The 18,411-nt window shown below is 46.0% G+C and overlaps 1 protein-coding gene across 18 annotated transcripts in view; it reads right to left on the bottom strand.

The window, feature by feature from the left end:
- Window positions 1-18,411, bottom strand: part of CACNA1C (calcium voltage-gated channel subunit alpha1 C) — a 1,539,476-nt gene that overhangs the window by 94,838 nt on the left and 1,426,227 nt on the right. The window lies entirely within an intron of this gene.

Consider the following 18,411-nt stretch of genomic DNA (forward strand, 5'->3'; position numbering starts at 1 on the left):
TCATCTCAAATTAAAAAATAAACTGTGCCCTCTCTCTCCACCTCACCACACACATAGACTTATAGCAGAAACATAAGGAAGCAAATATTAAAGCCCGGATTTTAAAAGCCTTGCGTGTGTAAATTTTGGGGTTGCACGCAGGGCTGGGCCCTGCGTGTGCATTTTCCAAAAGACCCAGCCATGCGCATAACCCCTGGTACGCGCAGACGTGCCGGGCCAGATAAAAGGGGTGGGCTGAAGGGCGTGGTCTGGGCAGGGAGGGGTGGGGCGATGCAGGCCAGGACAGCACCATTAGCCGCTGTCCCAGGGAAGTGAGCTCTGGCAGCTGGCCAGCACGGTGATTACTTCTGCTCTGGAGGAACAGTAAGAATGAAAATAAAAAATTTGGGGATAGTTAGGGTAGGATTAGGGTGCAGGGAGGAGAATGGAAGAGGGAAAGAGGGAGGAAGATTAGGGCTAGGGAGCAGACTGGGAGGCAACTGGGAAAAACATAAATAGCAAATTGCGTCACTGCGCATAATTTGAAAAATCCCCCCCCCCCCGTGTGCAGAAGAAGCTACCCGCCTGCGCATGCGTGTGCAGATATTAAAATACGGCGCGCATGTGCGTGCGTGAATCCTATTTTATAACGTGCGCACCGATGCACGCATGTTATAAAATAACCGTGCGCACGTGGACACGTACGCACACATTTTAAAATCTACCCTTAAGCGTATTTAGCATATGAGAAATAGAAGATAAATGTCATCTGAGCATTATGGGGCAGGAGCGTTTGAGGCATCTATGAGTGTCTCCAGCAGCAGACTGTGGAATAGAACCCCTTTAATTCCCAATTGATCTCGTTGCTGGAAAGGTATTATTTATCAAAGGAGTATGGGTATGTATGGAAAAGATATCTGTTTTGTTTTCTGCTTTATTTTCTGTTGTTTTATTTCGTTTCATTAGCTTCATCTATTTAGCTTCATTTCGTTTTTGGTGTGCGCTATTTTTTACAACATGTGCATGTTTACCAACAGCATGCACTAATGTGCTTAGTGCGTGCTGAAACAAAGAAAATAACATTTCATTACTATTTTGTGTTCTTTTGGATGGGAAATGACACACAGTGATCTAAGAAATATTGTTAATATTTTTCACGTCCCTACAAAAGAGTAATAAACTGCTACTGGAGTGTAATTATTACAGTCAGAGGAAAAAGCTGCTGGCCACAAGAGAGATTCAAATACAAAAGTCTTCGGTAATCAGCAACTGTGGGCAAAACAGTATGTAACTACATAAGATTTTGGTTGAAGACACCTTTAACATTGTTTCACTGAATCAGAAGCAACCGATAAACACCAGGTCACCTTATACTCAGCATGTGATACTTGCTGCATATTCTGAGTGACTCTAGCAGAGGGGTCAGGGTGACCAACCTCACAACCTTGTAAATGAAATTAATTTATAGGTAAATAATTTCCCTGTGCAGTTGACTGAAACAGGCAATGCCCACAGATATGGTCCCAGGGCAAATAAAAGCACAGAAAAAGGAAAAAGCAGCATATATATGCTCCTTCCTTGCTTCTCTACATTACACCTCCAAGTTGCTTTTGTCCTACATTACCCCCCAATCCTTCCTGCTTCATACAATCCTACCTAGCCCCTCTTTCACCCAAACTCCTCCCCCCCCCTCACAGCTCCTTTTTCACATAACTCCCTTCCCCAGATTCATTAGCTGTAAGCATTCACATTTCCCCATGCCCCGAGAACAGCTTGGGGCCATCTCTCTGGGACGAGGTCTGATCTAACAATGAGGAGGAGCATGGCATGACCTCTGGCCCTGTCCTCCTCATCTGCATCCTGGGGACCAGCTGCTGTTTTTGAATCATGTGGAACAGCGTACAGCTGCACGGATCAAAACAGCAGTCTGGCCCCAGGCAGCAGAAGAGGAGGATGTGGCCCAACAGGCTGCCGCTGCTTTCCTCACCTCCTGCTGCCCAATCAGTAAGGGAAAGGAGAGAACTGGAGGACCTGTGGGAAATGCTGAGGCCCACCATCGCTGGCTGGACCTGCACTAAGTGAAACGCCTCTCTTTTTCTCTGCCAGCAAACAGCTGCTTTTACCTTTTTTTGGATTTTACCGCAGGCCTAATTTCTGAGTTTGCTACCATCCCAAAGGCAAATGTGAGGGCAGGAAATCCAGAAATCAGGCCTGTGGTGAAAACAAGAACAGTAAAATCAGCTGTTCACCAACAGCCTGAAAGCAGTAGCGGTCTTCAGCAGAGCAAGCAGGGGAAATTGATTTTTGCATTATTTTTTAAAATAAACATGGGGGCTGCATAAAACAGTCCTACAGGCCACATTTTACCCACCCCTGTTTTAGGTTCTATTTACCGCACATGAGAGGTCAGAGCTGCTTTATCTTAGCTTTAGGCATTGGCATAAGTGATTAATGAATCTTAGCAACAGAGTGTACGGCAGATAAAGACCCATGCCATCTGCCCAGTTATTTTGGTCTATACTGTTAAAGATAGCATTTATTTATTTATTAAAAAAAAAATTATAACCCATACCCTCCATAAGTTTGGAGCAGGGTACAATCAATATACAAATAAAGCACAATATAAGCAGCAATTCCACAAAAAGTGAACAAGCGTTATCAGTGAGGCATCATATACAATCAGAACAAGACACACTAATGACAACAATAAAAACATTCATCAATATCAAGTGCTTCAAACAACAAGGGCGATACAGGAGTTCAGCGTAGAAGGTATCAAGACTGTAAGCATAGTCCGCTAAATCAAAGGTGTTATTACAGAGAAACATCTTGAGAGCTTTCTTAAACCCCTACATGTCAGTCATGGTATGAAGCTGCCCAGGTAATGAGTTAAAAAACAGACTAGTGATTGAAGAGGCCCAGTCACGAGTTTCAACGAGGTGTGCAAGTCAAGCGGAAGGTACCTCCAGCAAACCTGTTAGTGGATCTTAAGGATCTGGAAGGGGTATAAATACAATATTGAACCAATCTAGGATGCACTGACATTCTTCATTCTGTGTGTAAGCATAGCAAGTTTAAAAGTCACCCGCCATTGAACAGGAAGCAAGTGTAGTGTAGAGTATAGGTGTAATGTGATTGATTACTCTGGCCCTTGCCAATATGTGTGCAGCTGTATTTTGGACAATTTGAAGGATCCTCAGGGAGTTTGCAGGAAAACCAATGTAAACTGAATTACTATAATCCAAAGCAGGAAATATAAGAAAATAAAAGCATAAGATTTGCTTTACTGGGTCAGACCAAAGATCCATCAAGCCAATCCAGGTCACAAGTACCTGGCAAGATCCCAAAAGGTTGATAGATTTCATGCTGCTTATCCTAGGGATAAGTAGTGGATTTCCCCAAGTCCACTTTAATAATGGTTTATGGACTTTTCTTCCAGGAACTACTCTATAGCTTTTTTAAACCCAGCCATACTAACAACTTTCACCACATCCTCTAGTAATGAATCCCAGAGTTTAATTATGCATTGAGTATAAAAAAATATTTCTTCTATTTGTCTTAAATGTATCACCTAGTAACTTCACGAAATGTCCCCTAGTCTGTACTTTTTGAAAGATTAAACTGATTCACGTTTACCTGTTTCACTCTACTCATTATTTTATAGACCTCTATCATATTTCCCCTCATCTTCTTCAAGCTGAAGAGCCCTAACCTGTTTAGCCTTTCCTCATGGGTGAATTGTTCCATCCTCTTTATCATTTTGGTTGCCCTTCTCAGTACCTTTGCTAATTCTGCTATATCTTTTTTCAGATGTGGTGACCAGGACCGCACACAATAGTCAAAGTGTAATCACGATGGAGAGATACAGAGGCATTCTGATATTCTCTGTTTTACTCTCCATACTAATTCCTAGCATTCTATTTGCTTTCTTGGCTGCCACATCACACTGAGCAGAAGATTTCAACCTATTATTTCAACATAAGACAGTACAGAAGACATCTGAATTCAACAGTGGCTTTAATCAATTTTGTAAATGCTGATGTGTTATTACAGATTTAATATGAGCACACATTGATAATTTCTGGTCCAAAATGATACCCAAATTTCATTCTTGTTTTACAAATTGCAATTCTCAAATACAAACATAGATGAGAGGTCTTGAACGAGTAGATGTGAATCGGTTATCTACACTTTCGAATAATAGAAGGACTAGGGGGCATTCCATGAAGTTAGCAAGTAGCACATTTAAGAGTAATCGGAAAAATTTTTTTTTCACTCAACGCACAATAAAGCTCTGGAATTTGTTGCCAGAGGATGTGGTTAGTGCAATTAGTGTAGCTAGGTTCAAAAAAGGTTTGGATAAGTTCTTGGAGGAGAAGTCCATTAACGGCTATTAATCAATTTTACTTAGGGAATAGCAACTGCTATTAATTGCATCAGTAGCATGGGATCTTCTTAGTGTTTGGGTAATTGCCAGGTTCTTGTGGCCTGGTTTGGCCTCTGTTGGAAACAGGATGCTGGGCTTGATGGACCCTTGGTCTGACCCAGCATGGCAATTTCTTATGTTCACCCTCACTAAATTTTCCTCTTGTGACAGGAGTTTTGGGTACTTTTTGCATTTTAATCCCTCAATAGGTATTTGGCCATTCTCCTATTTTGGGATTGGACTCCGCTTCCCTCTAAGTATTGGGTTGAGCATGATCAGAACCAATTTCTGTTTGGATGTTCATAGTCTGGAGAAGGGAAGTTTTTAGAGTTGCCCCAGTAGGCTTCACATTCTACAGAGAAGGGACCCATCAAGGACAGTATCTTAAGGAGCCCTCATGGACCCACACTACTACCTTGACAAAAGAAGAACTGTATTTTCTTGGCTGATTGATTTGGGTTAATTTTTGGAGAATTTGTGAAACGTTTTCATCAGTAGGGAAACCTACTCCCCTGCTCGAAGAGACTGGATTGCAGCTGTTTGGTATACACCCAGTTAACAGAAGGACTAAGTAATTGGGATTTTTGTGAGAAAGTTGAGTATTTTCTTATCTCCCAGCCTATGTCAACTGAAGAGGAGGATTTCCCTATCCTATATGGGGAAGGGTTTATGGACACTGCTTCAGATCCCAAGAGAAGAATAGAAAGGAGAAGTCCAGTGGATACCCTCCCCCACTGCACTACAGATTGTAATACTTTGGTTGATGATGATGGCGTTTGCCATTTTGGCATGGATTCTTTTCTTTAAAGTAAACCTATTTTTGTTGAACACCATCCAAGCCTCTGTGTGAGTTTCTCCATATGGTTACTGGCTGCTGAAGACTGCTACCATTGAGTACTAATAGCAGTGTGGCTAGAAGTGACTGTGTAATAGAGATATCCCAAACCACCTAGAACCCCTGAGGTTTGGACCTCCTACCTGCCAATGAACCCTCGCACCCAGGGGCTGATGCCTGATGTTATTGAACAGTTTGAGAGATCTGAAAGTGAAACTGGCCCTGGGTCTTTGCTGTGGCCCTGAAGTACGCAAGCCCAAACCAAGAGGTGGGTCATATAACCTTTGGTTGAAAAATTTTCCAAGATCCAAAAAATGAGTTAATTGATCCCATAAGTAATTATGACTTTTGGTCATACTGTAGAAGCTTGACTACTTGTAGATTATCACTCCTTATGAAAGTCAGTTTTTGTTGTCTTCTTCTTTGGCTTTCTATCTTGTAAAGATGAGCAAACAAGTTTCCATATTTAGACATAGAATGGTAAAATATCTTAGTGAATCAAGACCTTAATCCCTCTTTCCCTCTCTGCCAACCCTTCATGTCTTACCCCCAAGCTTTGCAATAATCTAAATCACTACTAAAATTAGTGAGATTGTTGGCCAAAAGCTAGTGAGGTTGTTGCCCAAATATTTGTCCTCCAAGATCCCTATGACCTTGTCGGATCATATCTGAAGCCATAAAGATCTATTTCTTAAAAGTAATTGCCCAAGCAAAAAAAAAAAACAAAACACTCAGCAAGAGAACTCTTCTGTACTATCAATAGGCTCCTGGGAATCACTACACCACTACCGACTTTCCTAAGAACAAAGTCCTACTGCAATAAAATAGCCAAATTCTTCACTGACAAGATCAACCGCATCAGAGCAGAACTAGATACCATCGCCATACCAAGACTAAGTGAAACATACCCTTCCATTCCCTCATCTCCTGCTGCTCCCTGCTTGATAATAAAGTGAACTCCCTTCTCTCAGACCTCAAACCATACAACAGGCCTGGAAGACCCTTGCCCTCCTTGCCTCATCGGACCAAATCTGAATTACTCAGCTATCTCCAGACCATCATTAACACCTCACTATCAGAGGATCATCTACTTAAATGCCTAAAAATAGCTGTGGTAGGTTCTACACTGAAGAAACCAAATTTGGACTCAACTGCTGTGAGCAATTGTCATCCAGTCTCTTTAGCAAAATCATTGGAAAAAATGGTTGTATTATAATTAGCAAAATTTCTACAAGCTGCTAATCACGTGGACCCTTTCCAGTCTGGATTCAGATCCCCACCACAGCACAGAAGTTGGATTAGTTAGTTTTGTGGATGATCTATGACTCTCCCTAGACTGTGGACAAACTGCAACATTTGAAACCAAGGACCATAAACTTCTCGTCACCCATCTAATGGACCTAGGATTTACAAGCCCAGCATTAGCATGTTCATATCTTTCCTTCATAAATCACACTCAGAATGTCTGCCTTGGACAGGCATACTCTTACCCTCATCCCCAACTCTGCAGTGTGCTGCAAGGACCATTTCTATCTCCAACTCTATTCAATATCTATATGGTCCAACTTGGCAGGCTAATCAAGAGATTTCCAAATTGCATACCATGCAGATGATGTCTAGCTATTGTGTCCTCTAGGCTTTGACCCTGACCATGTAATCACTAACCTAAACAATTGCCTTAAAAATATTGCAAACTGGCTACATCAAAACAAACTAAACCCCCCCAAAACGAAAGTACTTTGGATTGGAAAAAATGACCACAGCTATATTTACTCAAGAGAGACTTTGGAAGGATAAACTCTATCCTTTAGCAACAAGTCCATAGCCTGGGCTTCTTATTAGACTCCCAACTCACTACTAAAGCTCAAATACTGTCCAGGTGTTGTTTGAAGACAGAGCAGCTGGTGGCGCATACTGAACAATAATGTATAATGTTGTCTTAAAGCAGGCTCTGATCATGAACTTATAATGCAGAAATTGCTACAAAGTGATTGGAGCTAAGCTTAAGATAAGACAGGCATAGCAACCTGTTAGAGATAGGAATTATGGGGTGGGAGTTATTGCATTGGAAAATGTAGTAGGGATAATGCAAGAAAAAGGGAGGGGACATATACAGTTTTGTGCACAGCAGCTGCAAACTGGGCTATGCCCCATGCTGTAGATCTTTGCAGTATTGCACACTGCTCTTTGTGGGAATTATCACTGAATAATTTCCTCTTTCCAACTGCCAGTGTTCAGAGTTTATTTCATTGGTGGAAATAATGCCCTTCACAACCAAGCCATCTTCCAACTATACCACCTCCAACCCTTCTTTGATGGAAATGCCTTTGCAACAGTTGTCCAGACTTGTATAATCTCTCACCTGAATTACTGCAATTCCCTTTATATTGGTATACCAAAAAAGTTAAATCGCCTGCAGCTCATACAAAACTCAGCAGCACAAACTATGCTAAACGTCAGTAAATATGAACCCTACACTAGCTCCCAACGTCCTGTTGAACCATATTCAAAATCCTCGTCCTGGCTTTCAAGGCCCTCAAAGGCTTGGCTCCACCCTACCTCAACAACTGACTCACCCTAGGCACACCCTCCTGCCTTCAGATTTCACCACTGTTATGGCACGGTCCCATACCCCTCTTTCGGGGAAGCCCTCCCGACATCATGTGCTCCCTTCCCGCTGCTGGCATGGCCGCGTGCTGCATCGCGACACTCAAATTAGCCCGGTCAGGCTCCTCCCCCCATGCTGACGTCCCCGACGGGCCCTGCACCAGCGCGGGAAAAATAGTCATTTAAACCTGCTCCTCAGCTCCAGCAAGTGCCTCGGCTGCAGACTTGCTTGTGCTTGTGCGTTTTCGTTGGATTGGTGGTTTTCCCTTACTTGGATTGCTTTCACGGATTGTTGGCTTGCTGCCTGCCTCTGACCCGGACTGTCCTTTGGATTCCTGCTCGCTGCCTCCCTCTGACTCGGATTGCCTTCTCGGATTGTTGCCTTGCTGCCTGCCTCTGACCCGGACTGTCCTTTGGATTCCTGCTCGCTGCCTCCCTCTGACTCGGATTGCCTTCTCGGATTGTTGCCTTGCTGCCTGCCTCTGACCCGGACTGTCCTTTGGATTGCTGCTCGCTGCTTGTCTCTGACCTGAACTGCCTCTTGGATTGCATCCTGTCCGCCTTGGCCGACCCTCGGAGCGATTCTACTCAAGGTAGGCTGTTATTCCATCACTGGGGCCCACATCACTACTGGTTGGTAACAACCACTTTAAGCCTGTCTATTGATATCAGCTCCCAAGGAAATATGGCTCACAAATACTAGGAAGAGAACCTTCTCAGGACTGGGCCTCATCCTCTAGAACTCTCTACCTCTGAACATAAAGCTTGTACTATATTTCCTCATCTTTAGGAAGAAATTGAAAACCTGGTCATCTGTTACTGTCTTTGGCCCACAGCCAGAACCTTGAACTCCTGACCTTGATCACCACAACATAAACTTCAAATGTACTTTACAGTTGTTTTAGTAAATTAGTATATTTATCTCTATTGTATTCTATTACCCCCATTCTATTCATACTTCTACTGGCCTCATCCCAGTTGTTTTTTGGGGAATTGTAACCTGTTAGCTCCTATTCAGGTTTCCCATGTCCTGCACTTTTGCTAGATCATGTTTCCTTTATCTGTCCCTTGTTTTCTCCTTATTACTGCTCCCCTTGCCTCTGCTCTTCAGGGAGTGAAAGGTGAGTTGTTTATAATACTGCAGTCTCCTAACTCTACTTCTACCACTGTCCTCAGTATGGGGTAGATTTTCAAAAAACGCGAATAGGCGTACTTTTGCTGGCGCATCAGGCGCAAGCAAAAGTACACTGGATTTTAGTAGATACGCGTGGAGCCGCGCGTATCCACTAAAATCCTGGATCGGCGCGCGCAAGGCTATGAATTCTGTATAGCCGGCGCGCGCCGAGCCGCGCAGCCTAACCCGTTCCCTCCAAGGCTGCTCCGAAATCGGAGCGGCCTTGTAGGGAATCCTCTAACGCCCTCCCCTCACCTTCCCCTCCCTTCCCCTCCCTTCCTCTACCTAACCCACCCGCCCGGCCCTGTCTACACCCCCCCCTTACCTTTCTCCGGGGATTTACGCCTCCCGGAGGGAGAAGTAAATCCCCGCGCGCCAGCGGGCCTGTTGCGCGCCGGGACGCGACCTGGGGGCGGGTACGGAGGGCGTGGCCACGCCCCCGGACCGCCCGGGGCCGTAGCCACGCCCCGTACCCACCCCAAAAACGCTGCCGACACGCCCCCTAAACGCCGCGACGACTGGGCCCGCCCCCCGACACGCCCCCGACACGCCCCCCTCGGAGAACCCCGGGACTTACGCGAGTCCCGGGGCTCTGCGTGCGCCGGTAGGCCTATGTAAAATAGGCTCACCGGCGCGCAGGGCCCTGCTCGCCTAAATCCGCCCGGTTTTGGGCGGATTTAGGCGAGCAGGGCTCTGAAAATCCGCCCCTATATGTCTCAAACAGGGCAGTCAATGGGCAAAGTACTGTCCATGGCAAGAGGTACTTTTGACATTCCTCTTCCCTTTTGGACTTGTGTATTTGCAGACTCACGTACTGATTTAAATGGGCAATATGGCATCCCCTCACAACTTGTTGCCATAGGTGGTTGCTGTGCTTGCCCACCCCTTGCAAAGGCCATGGCCTCAAGTATGCTTGAATTTTGTCAAGCACTGGTGTCCACCATGTCTACTGTTAAGTTATTCCAATTTTACTTTCACCCAGTGCAAAATCTATCATCACAGTTAGAACAGGGGCAGTAACTCTATTAAACTACCTTATATCTGGAGAACCCACAGACACAATTCAGGCAGCAAAGAAGTTGGTGAAGACCTAGCCTCTATACCCTCTGGGGTTACCTGCTACCAACAAGGAAGCCGAAGGTTCCTGCACCTTGGGGACCTTGCCTCGTTCCTGTCTACCCTCTGGGGTTGCCTACCACCTTCAAGGATGCCTAAGGTACCCGCTCCTCAGGTGCCTTATTTCATCCCGGATCTCCGCTCCTCGGGGGTTCCCTCCTACTACAACTGCCAGCATCAGAGTGAGTACTATCGCTCCAATTCTGTCTCTGCATTGTCTCATCTCTCTCTACCTAGATCCTCAGCCTACCCCACACAGTGGACCACTACCAGATCTACTCTCACTAGGCCTGGGTTCTCGGCCTACCCCGCTTCGCGGACCACTACCAGACCCATCTCTCTCTCGGGACTTGGTGAGACTGTGTGACTACCTTGCCACTCTGCAGCTTTCAGATGGAACATTGCCATCAGATATCTCCTCTTCTGGCTGGGATCATTGCCCGTTCCTCGGGTTACCATCTAGGTTGCAGTATAATAAAGACTACCTTTCTCTGTGTCCATCTCTGCTTGGAGCTAGCCTATCACTGCAAGTCCCCGCAGGGCTCCACCTGTGGGAGGTACCATCTCTTGCAGCAACCAAGGGCCCACACCTCAAAAGCATAACAAAAACCAGTACAGTCAACATCTAAAGAGCAACAGAGAAAGTTTAGTGTGCTACTGTAGATTGGCAAACTAGCATGACAGTCTTCTCTCTGGCAAATTAAGTCTTGGCTTGTTTTGGAAATGGAAATTGGAATTACCTGATATCAAAATGGACTGTGGCATTTGTGGGCTGTCAGAGGTACTTCAGTGTGCTCATTAGAGATGTTGGGTGGGGGGGCATTGGGACTAGGGGGTTGGGGAGGACATATGGTGTTCTTTAACAGATGATAAGCTGTAGCAACCAAGCACAGCCCTAAAGGCTAGGTCTTCACCAACTTCTTTGCTGCCTGAATTGTGTCTGTGGGTTCTCCAGATATAAGGTAGTTTAATAGAGTTACTGCCCCTGTACTGGTTACACTACTTACTAACTGTGATGATAGATTTTGCACTGGGTGAAAGTAAAATTGGAATAACTTAACAGTAGACATGGTGGACACCAGTGCTTGACAAAATGACAGTCTTCTCTCTGGCAAATTAAGTCTTGGCTTGTTTTGGAAATGGAAATTGGAATTATATACTCGATATACACAATATTTTGCATCTCTCTGCCCAGATACCCTCCTCTATTACAATGACCTCCTTTGCATATGATTTGCATGCATGAATAATGCAAATGAATGCAAAGAGAGTCATCACTAGTCAATTTTATGTGAATATTTTATTGTAGCTGACTGAGAAGGTGGCCAACAGCGATAAAATATCCACACCTATTTGAAATGCGTTAGATTTCTGGCGGGAGGCCCAGGACCCTAACACAGGTCCTGAGCTCCCGCCACACATTAAAGTGGCAGAAAAATAAAAAAATCAAAATTAGCTGCAAATGGGGAGGTTGAACGGGGTCAGTGCTGACCCTTATCTCAACCTGGGACTGCCAGCAAGGCAGCTCCGACAACCCCAAAATCAGAAAAAGTTTTAAAAAAATCACATGGCAACTACCCCTGCCTCCCCTTTCCCCCTTCCCCAAAGCACACACTAAAATGTTTTCTCAGCCCCCAATGCCAGTACCCCACCCCCAAGTCATAACTCCAGCCCCCCAAAGTCCCTCAATCAAACCCCCCAGCCCCCCTGAAGCCCCAATGTGACTCCCCCACCCCCCAAAAAAATGTATTTAAAAAGTGGAGGATCCCCACCCATCACAAAGTCGGTCGCGAAGTGCACCCAAGGTTCCTCTGGTACAGGCAGAGGTTGGAGGAGACCCCAGGGATGTCTGGCAGGAGGTTTTTGTCTCATGCAGGTGGCGCAGGAGGCCACGTAAGCTTGGATATCAGTCTTCATAGTAGGCCACCAATAGAAACGTTGGAGCATGGCTAATGTACGGCCTTGCCCGAGGTGGCCGGCCAGATGGAAGTCATCTGCCCACTTTAGCAGTTTCTTTCTCATTCCCAGCAGCACCACTGTTTTTCCAGCAGGGACGGCATGAGTGGCTGCTAACACCACCTTCTTAGGACTGATGATGTGATGAGGTTCATTGGGTACGTCCACTGTAGAGAAGGAGCATGAAAGGGCATCTGCCCTAAAATTTTTTCTGCATGAAGGTATTTTAGTAGGAAGTCAAAGTGATTGAAAAACAACGACCACCTCGCTTGCCAGTGATTAGGGAGTTGGGCATGTCGTAGATATTCCAAATTTTTATGATCGGTATACACAGTTATTTGGTGCTGCACACTTTCCAGCCATGGATGCCACTACTCAAAGGCCAATTTTATAGCTAAATTCTTTATCTCCGATTCCATAACTCTTCTCGGCTGGAGAGAATTGCTGTGAGAAGAAGGAGCAGGGATGGAGGACATGGGCATCGCTGTATTGGCTCAGTACTGCTCCCACACCAACGTCAGAGGCGTCAACCTCAACGATGAAAGGATGCTGAGGATTGGGGTGATGAAGACAAGGCTTGGTTTGGATAACTTCTTTGAGAGTTTGGAAAGCCACTACAGCCTCAGTAGACCATCGGGTTGGATCGGCCCCTTTTCTGGTCATGGCAGTGAGAGGTTCTGTGAGAGTGGAATAGTGCTTGATGAAAGTACAGTAGTAGTTTGTGAAGCCAAGGAAACAGTGTAAAGCATTTAAGTCAGTGGGTTGAGGCCATTCTTGAATGCTTTTCAGTTTTTGAGGGTCCATCTGGAAGCCATTCTTGGAAACGATGTACCCCAGGAAAAGGCACTGACTCCTGATGAAAAGTGCACTTCTCAAGCTTTGCATAATGGCGATTGTCACGTAGCCTTTGTAGTACCTTTATCACATCTGCCTGGTGTGTCTGGAGGTCCTGAGAGAAAATCAAGATGTCATCTAAATATATCACTACGCACTGGTACAGTGTATATCGAGTATATAATGCACGTTAGATCCCTAACGCTGCTTGATGAATCACCCGGTTAGATTGTAAGTCTTTTGGGGATAGGGAATTACCTACAGCACCTGAATGTAATCCACTTTGAAGTGTAAAAAGCGGAATAAATCAAATGAATAAATAAATCAGTAAATTATCATTAGCCTCGGCCTGAATAGCATTGACTGTGTACAGTGGAAGTTCAGCATACTTTGAGTGTCTGAAAATGAACAGAAGTTTGAAGGGTTGTTTTTTTTCTCTGAAATGATCGGCCATGATGTTTTGTATTCCAAAATATATTTCCAAATTGGTTACATATCAAAAGCTTTGAATACATCTTGATGGATATATTGATTTCCATATCCATTGGTAATATCGGGTACAAATGGAATGGAGGCTATCTGAAGTGTCATACTTTCTAGTGGTTTATGATTTTATTCCTATCATGATGCAGACAGTGGACACAAGTGAACGATTGAAATAACAGAACATCCCTGCAGCTTCTTCCATAGTGTTGCATTGTACTGTGGACATCACTGAAGTACTCCTGCACAGAATACGTGGGGGAGCTTGGGTGGGGTGAAAGAAGAAACTGGAAGTGTTGTAGATGAGGTCACAACAGATGATATAATACTTTGAAAAGAAAGGATCAGTGTGTTTCACTGTTCAGAAAATATTTATTGAAGAGCACCAAGGGTTTTGTTGCATTCGATGGTCCGCGGGGCAGGCCCATAGACTACTGCTCTTATCTCTGGCCCTGAGCTTGTGCTGATGCTGCTAAACACCGAGGGAGACACCCCCCGAAGAGAGAGACAGCAGACTGACGCATTTCCCCTGCTTCTGCCGTTCTGCTGGATGCCAATGCTGCTTTCCCCTTGCTCGTGGCAGGCCGCTGTGCTCAGCCAACCTCCAACGCAGCAGCTGTCCTGGGGCCATTCCTAGGTGTGTGCACACTCGACTTTGCCCTTCTTAATGTGCGGCACCCATTGATGAGATCATCGCTGGGGGACTACTTAAAGGCCATTGCTACACTATCTCCTTGCCTCGGCAATATGTCGACTCCTTTGGAGAAGTGCATTGCCTTTGCGATTCCTGTGGTGCTGTGTTCCTGATTCATGTTCCTGAGTTCCTGTGTCTCATTCCTGGTCCCATGTCAGCAGTTGGTCTGTGTTTTGAGTTCATCTTCTTCTTCATGGTCAGTTTTCTCCTTGTCAATCTTTGGTATCTTCGTCCTGCTGTGAAGTTCCTCTTTCTCCATCCTTCTCTTTGTTCTTGTTATGGTTTGTGGGTTGGTGGACCTTTGGCCCATGGTATGAGATGTTTCAGCCTGTGAGGAGGAGTCCTACAGGCCCACACCGCCAGGAGGCGAGGTTGGGCACGGCAGGGAACTCTGGGCAAGATTGTGGAGAGTTCCCGAGGAGGGATTCCCCAGTAAATGAGCGAGCTGCCGATAATATCTTGACTGAGACCCCCAGAGGGGAAGATGCCAGACAGGCTGTAGAGTGGGAGGCTGAGACTGGCGTGCAGGAGGAGTAGCGGAGATACACCCCGAGGGGCGGAGCTGCAGAGCAAGGGAGGTGCGGCTGTAGTGATGCAGACTAACCTGTGGAGCAGGGGAGCCCGAGTCAGGACTCTGATGATGATGTAGGTAGAACCTGAGGGGCAGGAAGCACAGGCAGTCTCTGTATGATAGAGAAGCACAGGCCTGAGAAGCGGGGAAGTGCTGGTAGTCTCGTAGCAAGAGAGCGTGACCCTGAGGAGTGGGGAGGTGCAGACAGTTTAGACAGCATGTAGGCACAATCCCGAGGAGCGGGGAAGCGCAAGAATAACTCCGGAGTGGTAAGGGTGTTCCAAGGGGCAGCTCCGAGGAGCAGGGAGCCTTCAGAGTAGGACTTCAGGAGGCACAGGGCCAGCCCGGGGAGTAGGGGAGGCCAGGAGACAAGGTCCCCACGAGGGTGCCACTGGCCCCCGAGAAGCAGGTACCAGACAGAGTCCAAGGTCCAAAGTAGACCAACAGCGTAGCTACAGGATCATGGAACAGGAGCTAGAAGAGACGTACGGAGCTTGTTGCCAAGTTGGCTAGCTGAGGGCGAAGGTGGAGCTTAAGTACCTTGATCCGATGACATCATCAAGAATGACGACCCCGAGGTTCCCGCCGAAGAGGCTTCAAAGGAGGGCCCGGTGACGCGCATGTGCACCTAGGAAGGCCCAGCGACAACGTAGCTGGCAGCGACATTCTGGCTGCCACGAGGAGCCATGAGGAACACGGTGGAAGAGATTGGCCTGTGCTGCGAGCAGACCCAGGGAGGGCTGGAGAACGGTGCAGGATGTAAGTAAGCGCGGTCGCAGACGTCTGCGACCGACGGGCATAACAGTTCCTCGTCACCCTTGGATGGACTTCTGGACTTGACCGGATTGGATCCTGACTCTGTTTGACCTCTGTCTGCCACTGACCACTGCCTGTTTACTGTTTCTGACTGAACTCTGCCTTCCACTGACCACTGCCTGTACCTCCTCACTGCTTGAACTCTGTCTGCCTTTTATCGCAGCCTGAACCTGACCTTGATCGCTTGCTATCTACCCTGACCGTTGCTGGACTCTGACTTCGCTTCTCCTCTGCTCGCTGGCCTGCAACTTCATCGACTCCACGGATCTTCACTTCCACAGAGGCCCGCACCCAAGTCCAGCCGGTCCCGGCACATGAGGGCTCAACCTAAGGGGAATGAGGGCTAGTATTGGTGAAGCTCCAGTTGGGTCTCTGATTCAGCCAGCTCCGTCAGCTGATGGTGGAGACCTGCAGGGCTCCTTCCAGCAGGTTATGCCAACTCCACCTTGGCCTAGCTGACCACGCCTACAACAGGTTTGGAGGAAAAATAAAGAAAAAAATGCTCAGGTCCTAAATGATAGGCACCTAAATTTAGATTAATTTTCTGTCAAATTTAAACTTCTAAAAGGTCTATGTTCAGTAAGCTGGAGAGTAGAAAAGTTATCCAAAAAGGTTACTGGGTAACTTTAACTGAATATTCAGCGGGACAAGTCTCCAGATGAATATACTCAACTAAAGTTACCCGGATAAAGTTTTGCACTTCACGGCTTACTGAATATAAAAGAAAAAAAAATGCAAAGTAACATAGTATTGATGGCAGAAAAAGACCAAATGGTTCATCCAGGCTGCCCATCAAGTTTCTGTGGTAGCAATTGCCGCTCCGTACAGGTTACCCCCATGTTTCTGTTAAGGGTAGTAACTGGTGTTCCATGCAGGTTACCCCCAAGCCTTATATATTAACAAAGCAATCATTTTAATGGCTGAGGAGCCTTCTTGAAAATTCAGACAATGCTGTTTGATGTGTTTTGCTTTTGAACTTGGCCGTAAAAGCAGCCCTGTGCTTTTTCCCTTATGTTTGCGGATCAATACCCCAGACCGTAAAAGTTGGGGCCTGTGTTGGTTGTCCTCTGAATCCTTCTTTTCCCCCTCCGCTGTCAAAGCGAAGAGCGATCTCAAAGCAGAGAGCGGTTGCGTCAAAAGCACCAAGGCTTATTGATTTTAGGCCTAATTTTCAGAAGCCCGTGCGTGTAGAATTCGGGGGTTATGTGGCTGGGCCCTGTGAGCATCGCGTGCATTTTCCAAAGGGCCCGGCCATGCATGTAACTCCTGATACGCGCCAAAGTGCCAGGCCTCAAAAAAGGGGTGGGCCGGGAGGGGCGGAATCTGGGCGAGGTGGGGGCAGGCCGGGACAGCCAGCTGGCATGTGGAGTCTACTGCTGCTCCAAAGGAGCAGTAAGGTAACTAACAAAAAAAAAAAAATTAATAGCTAGGAAGGGGGTAGGGGTCGGAAAGGAGAGGAGAGGGAAAAAGGTAGGGGTATAGGGAAGTTCCCTCCCAGGGAACTGAGGAATCCCTACTCGTGTCGCCGAATGTTGCATTTTAAAATTCCTCCCCCCCCCCGCGCGTGCGAGTCGTGGGCCGTCTGCACATGTGCACGTGGATATTAAAATCCGGTGTGCATGTGTGCATGGATATTGTATTTTATAACATGTGCGCAGTGACACGTGCATGTTTTAAAATCGGCATGTCCCTTTTAAAATCGACCCCTAAGGGTAGCAATCTATACTATACTACAACACACCAACCAGTGACACTGTACCCCCTACCTAGTCTCTCAAACAAACATTAAAAAATGAAAGGGCAACAAACGTTCTATTTCTTACATTCTCTAACGTGTCGTGCACTTTATAGCAATATAAAAACACTTTCTTTGGATAAACATTGTTGTCATGTATGTTGTAGATATAGAAAAATGCTCGATGGGAATTGGTATATATCTGCCATTCATCCATAAAGGTGTGCCACCCACAGGGTTGGAGGTCACACACTTTAGAAAGTGTTTTTATATTGCTATAAGTTTTAGATGGGTGTATAATTGTTTGCTGATGTATTGCTTTATCTTTTTTTTGTAAAATCTAAATTTGTACTGTAAATGTTTTTTGATAAAAGTTATTTAGTGATGTAATAATAATATGAATGCAATTGAAGAATTAAAACACAATAAATGTTTGAAATATGTGAGGACAAGTGCATGATGCCTTAGAGGTTGTGAGAAATAGAATGTTTGCTGTCCTTTCATTTTTTAATTTTTGTTTAAGGGTAGTAATCCCCATGCATATTGGTAAGGCTAGTAACCACCACCGAGCAGGTTACTCCCATGCACCCTTTTCTTCATTTCCATCCTCCAGCCTTTAGGGATCCACAGTGCTTATCCCGTGCTCCTTTGAATTCTTTGACTGTTTTTGTCTTCACCATCTCTCCCGGAAGGGCATTCCAGGCATCCACCACCCTCTCCGTAAAGAAATATTTCCTAACATTAGTTCTGTGTCGTCCTCCCTATCCTGATACCCACCCCATGCCCTCCTGAAGTTAACAAAAACCATAGGGGCTGTAGCAACCCTATCCTCCCCTCCCTCCCCACACCACCAAGGCAATAAAAAAGAAAGCTGTGGGGCTGTAGAAGCCCAATCCACAATCCCAAAATCCCAAAGTTGAAAACAAATGTTGGGGCTATAGTGGCCTGATCGCCCCTTTCTCACACACCCAAAAAAACGTAGAGGCACTTCCAAAGACCCTCCCCCAAATACCTCAGTAGGAGGAGAAGCTCTTACCTCATCTTGCGGGGTGAATATCTAAATGCCAGTACAGCAAACAGGTACCAACACTTAGATGTTAATTTATTCACGTTATTCTGTTGCAGATTGGTCAGCTTCACTGACAAGCTGACCAATCCCCATTGAGAACTGAGTTCTCAACGGGG

The sequence above is a fragment of the Rhinatrema bivittatum genome, chromosome 4 (assembly GCF_901001135.1).
Source record: "Rhinatrema bivittatum chromosome 4, aRhiBiv1.1, whole genome shotgun sequence".
NCBI classification, from domain to species: domain Eukaryota; kingdom Metazoa; phylum Chordata; class Amphibia; order Gymnophiona; family Rhinatrematidae; genus Rhinatrema; species Rhinatrema bivittatum.